Source organism: Mustela lutreola, chromosome X (assembly GCF_030435805.1).
Source record: "Mustela lutreola isolate mMusLut2 chromosome X, mMusLut2.pri, whole genome shotgun sequence".
NCBI classification, from domain to species: domain Eukaryota; kingdom Metazoa; phylum Chordata; class Mammalia; order Carnivora; family Mustelidae; genus Mustela; species Mustela lutreola.
The window spans coordinates 109,851,915-109,866,940 of NC_081308.1; positions in this window are offsets into that span (position 1 = coordinate 109,851,915).

A 15,026-nucleotide genomic window follows, 5' to 3' on the forward strand; every position below is an offset into this window, starting at 1 on the left:
CTGAACACTACATCTGAAACTAATGATGCAATACGTGTTGATTGCAATATGTGCTAATTGAACTTAAATTTTAAAAATGTGGATCAGGCATTAGTAAAATCTATGACAAACAGCATATTTAAAATTAAAATAAATCTTTAAAATTAATTAAATGGAGGGGATAAATGTAAATTAATATATTAACACACTCTAGTAAATGGTACATATTTTTATAGTTATGTACGCTGCACAAAGACTAACACATCTATGCTTTATTAAACAATAGAACTATAGTTTTCTAGTTAAATTATTTTTTATTTCATATTAAAACTAGTAAGTGTTAGGTAAAAATTATCTATTATCTATCTATCTATCTATCTATCTGTCAGTAAAACTGATATATAAAAAAAGAAATTAAAAGTTCACCCTGACTATGGACATCATTTTTTAAAGATTTTATTTATTTATTTGATAGAATGAGAGAGAGAGAGAGCACGTGCAAGGGGAGAGGTCAGAGGGAGAAGCAGACCTCCCGCCTAGTAGGGAGCCCTATGTGGGACTAGATCCTGAGTCTTTAGGATCATGACCTGAGCCGAAGGCAGTTGCTTAACCAACTGAGCCACCCAGGCATCCCTAAACATAATTTTAAATGCATTGAAGTGTTCTGATAAAAGCCACCTTCAAGCTGAAAAGGAAATCAAAGCATTTTTATTTCAGTTCAACCTTACCAATGAAAGTCATCATTTTTTTGTTGTTGTTGTTGTTCTAAATGTGTTTAGCTTACAACAGAAAAGAAAGAGAATTTACCACAATGCTTGCTTAAATATATTTCTTGATTCCAATCAGTTTGTGTCACCTGTACTTGCACTCATAACAAAATTCCCTCTTTTGGGGGTTTTTAACCTAAATGTTGATTTGAAAACAGAATTGTTTTCTCTAAACTTGGCATGTGAGGAAAAAGTGTTGTTGGCCATCTCTAGATTATTCTCTCCTGAGGGAAAAATAAACCTTCTGTATATTGAGTAACCTGAATATAGAGACTTAAAGAAAAATGTACTTTCTCATGAGAAAAACAAGTTGCATACAAAGTGGAAGGAAGCTGAAACTTGCCCTTATTATGGTATCACCTGGACAATGACATAGCTTAGTTCTCAAAGAGAAAAATGTGAAATTTAAATCATGAGCTGTCAAAAAAGAGTAGATAAGCCCATGTTAATGGTGATAATAAATATAAGGCTACCATAATGGTAAAACAGATCAGTGATAATTTAGAATGGTAGTAATAACTTTGGAAAACTAACTAATATAATTAACTATACTAGCATATATTTCTTTTTTTTTTGCAGTTTTACATTCCTTTTTTAAAATTTTTTTTATTTTTAATAAACATATATTTTTATCCCCAGGGGTACAGGTCCGTGAATCGCCAGGTCCACACACCCCACAGCACTCACCAAAGCACACCCCCCCCAAATGTCTATAACCCCACCCCCCTTCTCCCAATCCCCTCCCCCCAGCAACCCTCAGTTTGTTTTGTGAGTTTAAGAGTCACTTATGGTTTGTCTCCCTCCCAATCCCATCTTGCTTCATTTATTCTTCTCCTACCCACTGAAGCCCCCATGTTGCATCACCACTTCCTCATATCAGGGAGATCATATGATAGTTGTCTTTCTCTGCTTGACTTATTTCACTAAGCATGATACACTCTAGTTCCATCCATGTTGTCGCAAATGGCGTTGAAAATAGAACTGCCCTATGACCCAGCAATTGCACTACTGGGTATTTACCCTAAAGATACAAATGTAGTGATCCGAAGGGGCACGTGCACCCGAATGTTTATAGCAGCAATGTCCACAATAGCCAAACTATGGAAAGAACCTAGATGTCCATCAACAGATGAATGGATAAAGAAGATGTGGTGTATATACACAATGGAATACTATGCAGCCATTGTTTATTTATTTATTTATTTTTATGAAGGGACAAGTTTTTACCTTTTTTTTTTTTTTTAAGTTTCACCAAATTTGTATTTAAATTCCATTTAGTAAACATGCAGTGTAATATTGGTTTCTGGGGTAGAATCTAGTGATATGTTACTTACATACTACACTCAGTGCTCATCACAAGTGCCCTCTATAATGTCCATCCCTTATTTAACCCATCCCTCTGCCCACCTCCCTTCAGTAACCATCAGTTTGTTCTCTGTAGTGAAGAGTCTGTTTCCTGGTTTGCCTCTTTTTTATTACCCCTCCATGTTCATCAGTTTTGTTTTTTAATTCCACATATGATTGAAATAATGTCAATTATTTCCTTTATGTTTGTCAATAGCTGCTTTATGTATTTGGGTGTTCCCATCTTGAGTGCATAATTATTTACAATCATGACAAATTCATGTTGGTTTATTTCCTCTATTATTATATAGAATCCTTCTTTGTCTCCTGTTACAGGCCTATTTTGTCTAATTTGAATATTGCTACCTCAGTTTTCTTTTAATTTTCATTTGTATGATAAATGCTTTGCCATCCCTTCACTTTCAGTTTGCATGTTTCTTTAGGTCTGAAATGAGTCTCATGTAGGCTGCATATAGATGGAATTTGCTTTTTTTATCCATTCAGTCATCCTATTTCTTTTGTTCAAAGTGTTAGTTCATTTACATTCAAAATAATTATTGATAGGTATGCAATTATTGTTATTTTGTTTCTCATTTTACAATAGTTTTTGTATTTCTTCTCTTGTTTTCTTTAGTCGTTTGATGTCTCTCTTTAGTAGTTTACTTGGATTCCTTTCTCTTTATGTTTTTGAAAACCTATTACATTCTTTTTATTTGTGGTAACTCTTTGGTTTATATATAACAATTTATGCATATAACAGTCTTTATTAAGTTGGTCACTTAAGTTTGAACCCATTTTTAAAGCATTAAATTTTATTCCCTTTCCTTACTCCACATATTTTAGCTATATAGTGTTATACTTCACATCTTTTATTTGGTGAATCCCTTGACTGATTTTTATAGGTGTACTTGAGTTTACTGTTTTTTCACTTTCTATTTTTCTTGCCCCTGCTTATGGTCTTTCCCTTCCACTCAAAAAATCCCCGTTAGCCCTTCTTATAAAGTTTGTTTAGAGGGTATAAATTCTTTTAACTTTGCTTGAGAAAGCCTTTATCTCTCTTTTTATTCTGAATGATAGTCTTGCTGAATATAGAGTCTTCTTGGTAGCAGTTTTTTTTTTTTTTTCCTTGAAGCACTTTGATTGTGTCGTGCCAGTCTATTCTGGCCTCCAAATTTCTGCTGAAAAATCAGCTAAAAGCCTTCTGGTGTTACCCTTGTAGGTAAATAGTTTATTTTCTCTTGCTGCTTTCAAAATTCTCTCTTTATCACTACTTTTTGTCATTTTAATTCCTAAGTGTCTTGGTGTGGATGTCCTTGGGTTGATTTTCTGGGGTGCCTTCTGTGCTTCCTGGATCTGGATTTTTTTTTCCTTTCCCAGTTAATGGAAGTTTGTAGTTATTATTTTTTGTATTTTCTCCCCTTTTCTCTCTCTTCTCCTTATGAGATCCCTATTATGTGATTGTTATTAAATTTGTTGGTGTTACTGAGTTCCTTTAATCTATTCTCATTTTTTTAAATTATTCCTTTCTCCTACACCTGTTCAACTTGTTTGCTTTCCATTACTCAGTCTTCCTAGTCACTGATCCATTCTTCTGATGCCTCTAGTCAACTGTTTATTCCCTCTAGTGTATTTTTTTTAAAGATTTTATTTATTTGACAAAGATCACAAGTAGGCAGAGAGGCAGGCAGAGAGAGGAGGAAGCAGGCTCCCCATTGAGCAGAGAGCCCAATGGGCTAGATCCCAGGACCTGGGGGTCATGACCTGAGCCAAAGGCAGAGGCTTTAACCCACTGAACCATGCAGGAGTCCCTCTAGTATATTTTTAATCTCAGTTATTGAGTTCTTCATCACTGATTGGTTCTTTTTTAAAATTTCTATCCCTTTATTAAGGGGCTCACTGAGATCCTCCACTCTTAAGTCCATTGAGTATGTTTTTGGCCATTACTTTAAATTCACTAATAGCCACATTGCTTATCTCCACTTCATTTAGCTGTCTTGATGTGGTTTGTTTCTATTTTTTCATTTTGGACATAACTCTTTGTTTCCTCATTCTAACACTCTGTGTTTGCTTCTATGTGTTAGGAAATTCAGCTACATCTCCTTCTCTTGCAAGTAGTGACCTAATGAAGAAGAGTTCCTATTGTGCTCTGTAGTGCAATGTCCCCTATTCACCAGAGCCTGGTTCTTCAGGGGTGTCTCCTATGTGTGTTGTTTGTGCCTTACTGTTGGCTGAACGTAGTTTGCCTTTAGTCAAGTCACTGCAATGGCTCTCTTTGCCTGTTGTGGGCAGAGTTTGGTCCCTATGATGTTAATGCAACAATCTGGGGTTACCTTTGGATTGAGATGGATCTTAACAGGCATTTGTCAGACCTGCAGTCATAGGGAACTATAGCATGCTCTCCCTGCGTCGTCTCCTGAGAGGCTTTTGTTGGTGGGCAGGCAGCTTTACAGTCCAATCTTATGCTTGCCCCCAGCCCAATACTGTGGTCACAGTGGAGCTAATATGTGTGGTTATCTTCCCCTCTCTCCAGATCAGGAGTAACTTTTGAGTAGTGCTGGCCACTCTCAGGCTATTTCACAGGCCATGCCTGTCATGCAGGTTTGGATGGACTGCTGTGGAAGACATGTTTGATGGGTGGGTTTCAGGAGAATGTGGGGCAAGCCTCATGGTGTTAACAAGGTGTCCACTGCTCTGTTGTGGGATTCGACCTGGAGCTGCTTTGGAGAACACCTGCCAAGGCCAGGCTGGAAGTGACAGGGCCACAGGAGAGTGCAGGGTTGGGCATAGTGTTGTAAGATAGGTGGACAGTATTTGCACTAGTTCTCACAGGTGTCTGAATCTTGGCTGTGGGGTAGGCAGGAAAATGAACCCACTAGCTTTTTTTTTTAATGTAGAAGATTGTATTTTTTATTTGAGAAAGCGAGAATGAGCATGGAGGAGGTGCAGGTGGAGAAGAAGAATATTCCCCACTGAGCGGGGAGCCTGATGCAGGACTCTATCCCAGGACCCTGGGGATCATGACCTGAGCCAAAGGCAGATGCTTAACTGAGCCACCAAGCATCCCCCACCAGCTCTTTTTTTCTTGGAGAAGTCTCCTAAAGATCCTTGCCCCTCTGGCACATATTCTGAGACTAGTAAATGAATTTTCCCAAACAATCCTGGCATTTTTTCAAACTGCTGATTCTATGCAATTTCTCAATAAGATTGTTTTTTATAGTATCTCTTTAAGGGAAGTGACTCAGTTTCTTATTGCCCTCTGCCTCCCCCAGAACTGATCTGATGATTTTTAAAGATCCAGGTGTTAAGCCCCACTGATTGTAGGAAATCATGAAGTGAAGCCCCATTGGTTTACAAAGCCAAATATTATGGGGATATATCTTCCCATTGTGGGTCCCCCATGCCTGGGGCTCCTGGAGTGGGATCTGCTCCTCTCCCTTCTCCATGATTGTAATGTTCCTCTCTCCAGTGGATAGTCTTACAGGTCAGTTTTGTTTCTGACATAATCTCTGTCCTACTTATCACTTTCAGTATGACCTATTCTCTAAAATTAGTTGTGGGGAATCTGATCTGTCAGTCTTTGTTAGTTTGCTAGATTATTTACACTGATGTCAGTGTTATCTGTGTCTAGCCATGGGATGAGGTGATCTTAGGATCCTTCTATTCTGCCATCTTCCCTAGAGGCATTATACTTGCATGTTATTTTTGTAGATTCATTTTAAAACATGTAAAAATTTTTAGGCATAAATATTATCCATAAAAAATTTTCCTATTAATCAAATTAAATGCAATATGGTATGACAATATTGTTTACTCTAGTTTTCCTCCTTAGTTTATTGTGTAACATCAATTAATAATGGTTAACGACTTATAATAATGACTCCTCAAAGGCAGTTCTTAATGTCAAGTAGCAGAAGTAAAGAAGAAAATATTTTTCATCATGCTAAAAATAAATGGTTAAAAAAATAAAAATTTTATAAATTTAGAACCCATTTTTGGTCTATATGGTCCAATTTGAATATTTTAATAAATTAGATTATTATTTGGGTTTAATATGGAATTATAAATAATTTTAAGGATCTACAGTAAAACATCTGTAAACCAAAATGGTTCATATATTAGAATATTCCAGCTATTCAATTTTTCTTGGGAAAAGAATCTTAAGTTCAAAACTTTCTTAAGGACAAATTACAATATATTTTTCCATGTTATTACATTTGTGATATCATATAGGCAACATATTTTGATATTTTTTCCTTTCTATTTTTTTAAATTTTTTATTTTTTATAAACATATATTTTTATCCCCAGGGGTACAGGTCTGTGAATCACCAGGTTTACACACTTCACAGCACTCACCAAAGCACATACCCTCCCCAGTGTCCATAATCCCACCCCCTTCTCCCAAACCCCCTCCCCCCAGCAACCCTCAGTTTGTTTTGTGAGATTAAGAGTCACTTATGATATTTTTTGATCATTAGAAGTCTTTCAGTTTCTTCTCAATATTCTAAATGCCTGCACATATTAAAAGGCCTCTAGGTTGAGATAGAGTAAGAGACTGAACTGAATGTATTGAGATCTTCAGACCTCTCTTGAGGTTTTATATGTCTACTTTGAAGAAAAATATTTGCATCTAACTCATGAATTTATTATGAAATTTAATTAAGAAAGGTATGAAAAAAATACATAAAATTTTATTCAGATGTAAGGTATATGTTAGGTCAGTAACAGTTACTAAATATTTAAGTGTGCCAAATACTATGCTAGTTCTTATTTGTGTATTAAATATGAATAACTGTGTATCAGTTATGTCATATTTGCCTTTTAGGTAGAAATAAAACATAGAATAACAATTATAATAACGAATTGGAGTTTATTTGGCCATGGTTACTTAAGCCTTGTTTTACTGCATTTTTAGATATTAGTAATGTTAGTCCTATATCTTTAGATCTTGAGGGGTCTTTAAAGTCTCTCCTAGAGAAGTATATCATCACAACTTGTAACTTTCTCAGACTTTGTGTTATTTAAATTCCTGCAAATTATAAATACATAAGAACTCATGTGTACATAATTATTAGTAATTTCACTGTGTCACAGATGTGGCCCGTGTTCCTACAATAATACACATTTACTAGATAATTCAATCTCTAATATATAAATTCACTTTCTTAAGTAAAAATATTCAACTATTATACCTTCTGAGACCAGCTTCTTTTCCTTTACCAATGAAAAGAGAGAAGCCATAAGGATAGTAATCAATCAATTAATGAATGATTAAATGTAGCTTGAGTCCATTTGCCTCAGTTTCATGAATTTGTCTTCACTAAGAAATAAGAGAATTTTATTCAGAGGCCTGTAATAGATGGTAAAATGATCAGATTCTTCACATCCCTATCACAAATGTCCCCTTGTATGATGACACTTCATAAATCCTTTCATTAAGAAGTTGAGTCCATCTTGAATCCCTCAGATTCAATATCTGGGTTTTGTCATATGACTTAATATGGTTAATATGACATTAGCAGACATGACACAAACCAATTTGAAAACTGCTGAGGCAATGTTGCTTGTCTTCTCTTACTGATCTTGGGAACACTGTAACTATCACCATGTGAAAGAACCTGGGCTAGCCTGCTTAATAATGGACAACAGATAACCCTCTTTCCTCCCTTACACCTGGTAACAGGCAGCCATCTGCTAGACACTTGAATGAGAATACAAACCTCTAACTGCAAACATGTAAGGAAGCACAGTTGACACAACAGAATAAAAACAACTCATTTGTACCCAGACAAAATTACCCACATAATAATAGATAAACAAATGTGTTGCTCCTTTCAACTACTAAGTGCTAGGTTGTTTGTTCGAACAAAATTGAATTATTAAAAGTCTATATGTCTATGTCAATACTTCTTGAATTTTCATGGGCTACCTGAGGAGTTTGCTAAAATCCAGATTCTGATTCAGTAGATCTGGATTGGGGTCCAAGGTTCTGCATTTTTAATGAGTTCCAAAAGATGATGGTAATATTGGTCCACTGAACACATTTTCATTAACAAGTTTCTCTGTGATAGAAGAGATAACATAGTTGATAAAAACATCAGTTGCTCTTGCCAATGATATCATGGTTGATCCAATAAAATGAACCCATTTTAAATTTAAATTAATATATATTATCTTCCCACCTAATATAACAGATAATAACTTTTGCCTTGTGAAAGTTCACATGACATGCGCGCGCACGCGCGTACACACACACACGCACACAAACGCCTGCATGTGTTCTCCTTATCTTTATCTGAATGAAGTAAACATATAGAAAACCTTCAGAGTAGAAGGCTAGGAAACCATAGTACCATGCAAATAAAGTGGTAAGCAATAATTAACTAACAGTAGAAATATTTCAAGAAGTAAATTTTCTTTGTAATGAATTTTATTTAAAGTTTTGTTTAAATATCTGAACTGTAACAATTAGAGTTCTTGCTCTCATTGATCTTACAAAGTATTGCTTGGTTTGGGATTATATACAGTCACATTTCCATTTATTCATTTATCACAATGAATAAATTGCTGTATTTATAAAGTCTTAAATAGATTTTTCCTAAAAAGCCTCAGAAAAAAAGTTAATACTGACACACAGATGCAGTCATTTCATACTATAAGCATCATAGAAAAAAATGGAATTAGATGATGATTAAGATGATTTACAATGGTGAGATTCCATGAATTTTCTAAAGAGAAACTTATTTAACTACAATAAATAATGTGTGATTTTTAGAAATTAATGCATTAAGAAGAATTTTTTCAGCTGTGCCTGGCTGGCTCAGTTATTTAAGTATCTGACTCTTGATTTCAGCTCAGATCATAATCTCAGGGTCATGAGATCAAGCCCTCCATCATGCTACGTGCTGGGAGTGGAGCCTGCTTAAGATTATCTGGCTCTTCCTCTCTCTCTCTGCCCCTACCCCATACACACATGCTCCCTCTCTAAAAAAAGAAATGAAGAATTTTGTTTAGTATAACAAATAAGAAGATAATTACTAAGTTGAAGAACATTTTACTCATTTTGATTTTACCTTACACATATTTACTGAGAATGATTTTAAGGTAGTTTAAAAGTATATGATAATTTATTTACCTACATTTAGACACATATTTTGGTTATGTAGAGATTTTATCCCTACACCCCTACCACCTCAACCACTACACACATATACATACACAAACACACTTATATAATAAAAGAGAAATTTTAGAGACGACTGAAAAATTTAACAGCTTAATTGATATATGACTTGCCTGTTACATATCTATTAAAATCTGTATAACTCAGTTCTTTCATATATTATATTAATATTTTTATTTATAGAAGAATATATGTAACATACAATTTGCCATTTTAACCACTTTAAGTATACAATTCAATACCACTAATTACATTCACAATGTAGTGCTACTATCACCACTAGGTATTTCAAAAAATATTTATTCCCTCAAACAGAAAATATGTAACAATTAAGTAATAACTTACTATTTTACTTTGCCCCCAAGTCCTTGGGAAATTTTAATCTACTTTCTATCTGTATGAAAATGTTTATTTTAGAAAAGCTATGTAAGTGGAATCAGAAAATATTTGTTCTTTTGTGTTTGGGTAATTCCACTTAACATAATTTTTCCAAAGTTTATCCATATTGTGACATATGAAATGTCTTCATCCTCTTTATTGCTAAATAATATTCCATTATATCTATGTAACCCATATTTTTACCCATACACCTGTTGAAGGGCATAGGTTATTTCCAAATTTTGGCTATTATGAATAATGTTGCAATAATTATTGATGTGCAAGTTTCTCTGATACCCTATTCACTACTTTTGGATATATTGTTAGAGTCTTATAGTGATTCTATGAATAGATGTTTGGGGAACAGCCAAATTGTTTCTATAGCTGCTGTTCCATTTTATATTCTTACTAGCCATGTATAAGGCTCCAAATTCTCCACATTCTCACCAACACTCATTTTTCTTTGTGTGTGGTAAAAATACCCTACATGAAATCTACCTTGGTAACAGATTTTTAAGTGTACAGTGAAATACTACTTACTATGGATGCATTGGTTTACCACATCTCTCTGAAGCTTTTTCATCCTGAATAACTTAAACTTTATATCCATTGAACAGGAAACCCCCATATGTCCCCAACCTCAACCGCTGGCAACCACTATTCTACTTTCTGCTTCTGTGAGTTTGAACAATTTATATAACCCATTTAGTTACTGTCCTGAAGTATTTGTCTTTTTTATTTTTTTTTAAAGATTTTATTTATTTATTTGACAGAGAGAGATTACAAGTAGGCAGAGAGACAGAGGAGGAAGCAGGCTCCCCGCCGAGCAGAGAGCCCGATGTGGGACTCGATCCCAGGACCCTGAGATCATGACCTGAGCCGAAGGCAGCGGCCTAACCCACTGAGCCACCCAGGCACCCTGAAGTATTTGTCTTTTTGTGACTGGCTTATTTCACTTACAATATTGTCCTCAATGTTCACACATGTTACAATATATAGTAGGATTTCCTTCTTTTTTTAATCCCAAATAATATGAATTGGGCAGGTAGATAGATACAGATGTGATAGATAAATGGACGGATAGATAGGTCATGCATTGATGAACAATTAAGGTTGTTTCCATCTCTTGACTACTGAGAGTAATGCTGCAATAAACATGGCATACAAATATCTCTTGAGATCCTGTTTTCAATTATTTGATTAAATATCCAAAAGTGTGATATGGGAGCTGCATTTTTCAGTTTTTAGGAAACTCCATACTATTTCTATAAGAGCTATAGTCTCACCACCAACATACTGCACAAGGGTTCTAATTTTTCCGTCTCTTATTCTTATGGAGGATTCATTTTGCACAGTAAATTTTACTGTCTTACTGATTTCAAGACTCTCTCTTTGTCTTTGACTTTAACACTTTGATCATAATGTGTGTTGGTGTGCAGCTCTTTGGATTTTTCATAATTTTAGTTTATGCTGCCTCTTGAATTTACAGGTTTAGATATTTCATAAAATTTGTGAGTTTTCAGTCATTATTTTTCAAATTTTCATTCTGCATCTTTCTATTTTTTTCTCCTGGGATTTCCATATTATGCATGTTGGTCAGCCACTTAACATTTATGTTGGTGTATTATAGTTTCTGTTAACTGTTCCTCATTCACTTTACTTGCTTTGTTTTATTTCATTCATTATACTTAAACCCTGTTTACTTCTCTTCATTCTTCACTCTTTCTGTGCCTCCAACTCAATAATTCTAACTGACTTGTCTTCAATTTTGCTGATTTTTCTGTTTTCCTGCTCAAATATGCTGTTGAATCCCTGTTATTGAATTAATATTACTTATTGTAATTCTCATGTCCAGAATTTGTTTGATCCCTTTTAGTGAATTCTATCTCTTTATTGATACTCTCATTTTGTTCATACACCAATTTGTCTAGCTTTTTGGTCATGTGTTTCTTTAGATTTTGAATATATTTAAGAAAATTGTATTAAAATATATATTTTTTCTAGTTACTCTGATGTCTGAGCCTCCCCAGGGATGAATTTTGTCAACTTAATCTTTTCCTTTGAATAGGCCATACTTTTCTATTTTTCATGTGCCACATTTTTTGGCCAAAAACTAGACATTTGTATATTTTAATATTCTAACTCTAACAATCACATTTTCTCTCTTCTTCAGGATTTATTTATTTATTAATCTATCTATTTATTTATTTGCTGTTGTTACAGGTTGTAGTAGTCTATTTGTTTAGGTCCTTTTCCAAACTCTTTTTTTTTTTTCCAAAGGCAGTTCCTTATCATGTGTGGTGACTGAAATTTCTTTTCAGTTAACTCACATTCAACTAATACATTGACAGATATTCTCTTGAATGCTAATATCTAAAAAGAAAGAGGAAAGAAAGAAACAAAACAAAACAAAACAAAAAAACTGAAAATAAAAATATTCACCTCTCCCAGTGTTTTCAGATTAGCTCTGCCTGCAGGATTCATTAGCCAGCCTTGCACCAAGTATAGGAATTAGTCAGAGGTGAGAGCTTAGGAGTGTATTCTGCTCTTTTCTGAGTATACATATTGCTCTTGACCTGTATGTAGCTTTTGAAATTCTCCCATATCCACAAACAATTTTCATTTTTATAATTTCCCAAAGAATCTCAGCTTCTACTCTGAACCTTTGGTATGCCTCTTATATGTCTTGAACAGTTATCTTTTGCCTTAGGCATTTTCATTTTGTGAATTGCAGCATTTTTTAGAAAATGTCTGCCACTTTTCAGCCTGTGTTCCAAATTAGGGAAAGCATAAATGAATACCTCATATCCACTCTTCAACAAGCCCCTGAACATATTAGAATAATCATATTCAATAATGTGCAAATAAGATCTGCTATGTTCCCTCAAAAATCAGGAACAAACGTCCCCTAGTGGGACACAGGATGGCACTGCTTTGAAACCTCCACTGCTTTAAAACTGAGAGAGTGCACAAGTGTAGGGGGTGAGGTGATGGCAAGTAAAAACATCACAAAACTTTCTTGCCATTTTTAAGTTGCTTTTTGTTGTTGTTGTTGTTGTTCAGTGTTTACTTGGCAGCTATAAACCTTTGATTATTTTCCAACATAGTAACAATGTTGGTTCTCACAGTTCCTGTTAGTTATTTTGTTTCTGTGGAGGAATGAAAGTTTGGGCCTGTCTCTTTTGCCATTAGGGTAATGTCATTTTTCTGTCTATTTTTTAATTTGGTCTTCAAGTATCCACATTCAGATAAACCACATTAACCTGAAGCAAAAATATCTCTACCTGACCTCAAAAATCTAGAAATAGCAAAACTAAAACCACTAAATCAATAAATAGTATTTATTAAAACTTTATTGTGCATATAATAATAATTTGTGATCTGGGAGCTTTCAAAATCAATAATTTATCTGAAAGTGCCCAGAGTTATAGGCCTGAAGTTACAGTTATTATAATGGGACTTCCAGACAAGAGGAGAATGGTTAAAAGTGATCACCTCATATATTTTTTAGAAAGATGGCATATGTTTATTTTATGATTGTTAAAGGCATTTACAAGAAATATCCAACATTAACTTTTGCTTATGTTTTTAAAATAAGCTAGATTTAGTTTTGCTTACATGACCTAAGTGGCTTTGAATGCTTATGAGTCCTCAAGTCCAGTCTCCATTTTGAATTTAATTTTAACAGACTAAAAAAATAAATAAATATTTCACTTCTATTTGAACCAGGTGCGTATCAGCATTAATTTTTGTGGGCATGATTTTATTTATTTATTTCTTATTTTAGCAAACAACTTGATCAAATTTGAAAATGATAAATATTTCTTGTTTCTATATGCTATAATTTCTGATAATTGTTTATGATGAGTGTTGAGAAATTTATAAATACAAACAACTATGTCACCTAGGAACATTTCTAAGAAAAAAAGCACTTTGTCTAAATTCAGAATAAAACTGTTAATTGACTAGCTGTCCAGCATATTTCACAGACTTTATCACACTTTACCTTCACAACAATTTTATAGTTTTACAGAAATTTGTAATCAAAGAAGTTATGCCACTTTCTCAGTTTGTTTACAGCTGTTAAATTGGAAAATTGTATCTAAATCATGTTTAAAAACTTCAGTCCTAATTTTCATTTTATATTTCCAAAACTGTTATTTTCCTAGCTGTTTTCAAAATAGGATTTAATATGAAATTTGAAAACGTTATGAAATTATGAAAGAATGTAGAGAAGTGTGAAAATGAGGACATCAGTTTAAGGAGAGTCCACTGTTTATAATCATGTATACAGGACTTAATATACCATATCTTGTTAATTACACTCACTTTTTGTTACATTTTTGTGAATATTTCTGTCAATATTTATAATATACTTCTTAAAAGAACAATAGTAAAGAAGAATGAGCCTAAAGTTTCCAGATTTTATAACTTGGAATACATATATACACAATTTATCAGTTGCACATTCTTAACTGATAGGCTACTATTATTTAACTGTGTTTTTTTCCCAGCAACAAAATCATAGTAGTTTCTGCCCCTATTAATGTAAAGCCACTAAGTCATATTTTGTCAGGCAGGCTATACTTAAATGATGGCAAAGAAGAAAAATGCACATGCACATTGGGTAAAGAATGATGATAATAGAAATAATACATTTGTCAACATTCCTGCCATTTTTCCACCTTAAACTTTGCTAATCTAGTATGGCAGTCTTCTGTGTTAAGCTTGGATCTCACTTAAGAATCCCTCTCAACATAGACCTGTAGACAGCCACTATTCATCAGTAAGAGTTGGCACATGAATTAAAGTTTCTCAGTTATTTCTTGTATAGGTTTATCGTTTCTAGTTCTATAGTATGAATATATATTGCTTTATAGACCAACAGATTTCAGTGTTAATTTTACTCTCTTTCTACTTAACATTTTTTCATAAAAATTGGAATTCTTTATAGAGAGGGAAGACAAAGAAACAAACTAAAATTACACACACATACACACACACACATCATTAACTTTTGGGACACAGGTAAAGGCCTTGTAGTTCATTAGCAAAATATTGTATGGTAATATTCTTTTGCCAATAGACTAGGACCATTTTTCCTTTCTTTACATTTAAATGTGTTTATTTTTCAGGATGACATGCTGTCTTTGTTCACACTGTCCAGCAAGAAATTCTTCATCTTACTAAACTTGAGCCATTCTCTTGATGTTGCAAGTTTATCATGCAAAAATTCACACTTAGTTGGAATTGTGTTAACAAGAATAAGATTGAGATATTGCTAGCTTTTAGAAGAAGAACATACATGTTTAGAAGGGTACTATAACTTTATTTTTGAAACAGAGTTTTGTTTTAGGAACTAACAATAAAAGATCA